This window comes from Alligator sinensis, unplaced genomic scaffold, assembly GCF_000455745.1.
Source record: "Alligator sinensis unplaced genomic scaffold, ASM45574v1 scaffold113_1, whole genome shotgun sequence".
NCBI lineage: Eukaryota > Metazoa > Chordata > Crocodylia > Alligatoridae > Alligator > Alligator sinensis.
Window position 1 is genome coordinate 75,126 of NW_005842918.1, and position 364 is coordinate 75,489.

Consider the following 364-nt stretch of genomic DNA (forward strand, 5'->3'; position numbering starts at 1 on the left):
CCAGGCGTCCGGGCTCTCCCGCCCCAAAGCCTCCCCCAGTCCGGGCACGGAACCCAGGCGTCCACGCGCGGTTCTCCTGTGCGCCTCGCTCTCTGGCGCCTGGGCTCCCCTGGGTGCGAGTCCCGGACGCCTGGGGTCCCTCGGACTCGTGGGTGCTCTGTCTCCCCGTCTCGGACACCTGTGTTCCCCTTGTGTGTTGGTGCCCGGACTCCTGGGTTCCCCATGGGTGTGCCCCGGACGCACGGGGTCCCTAGACCTGTCAGTCCGGGACGCCCGGGTCCGCCGTGGGTCCCCGCCCCGTGGCCCCCGCCCCTTCTAGCGCCTTCCAGCCGCGCCGCATATAAGGCGCCGCCGCCGCGGCCCG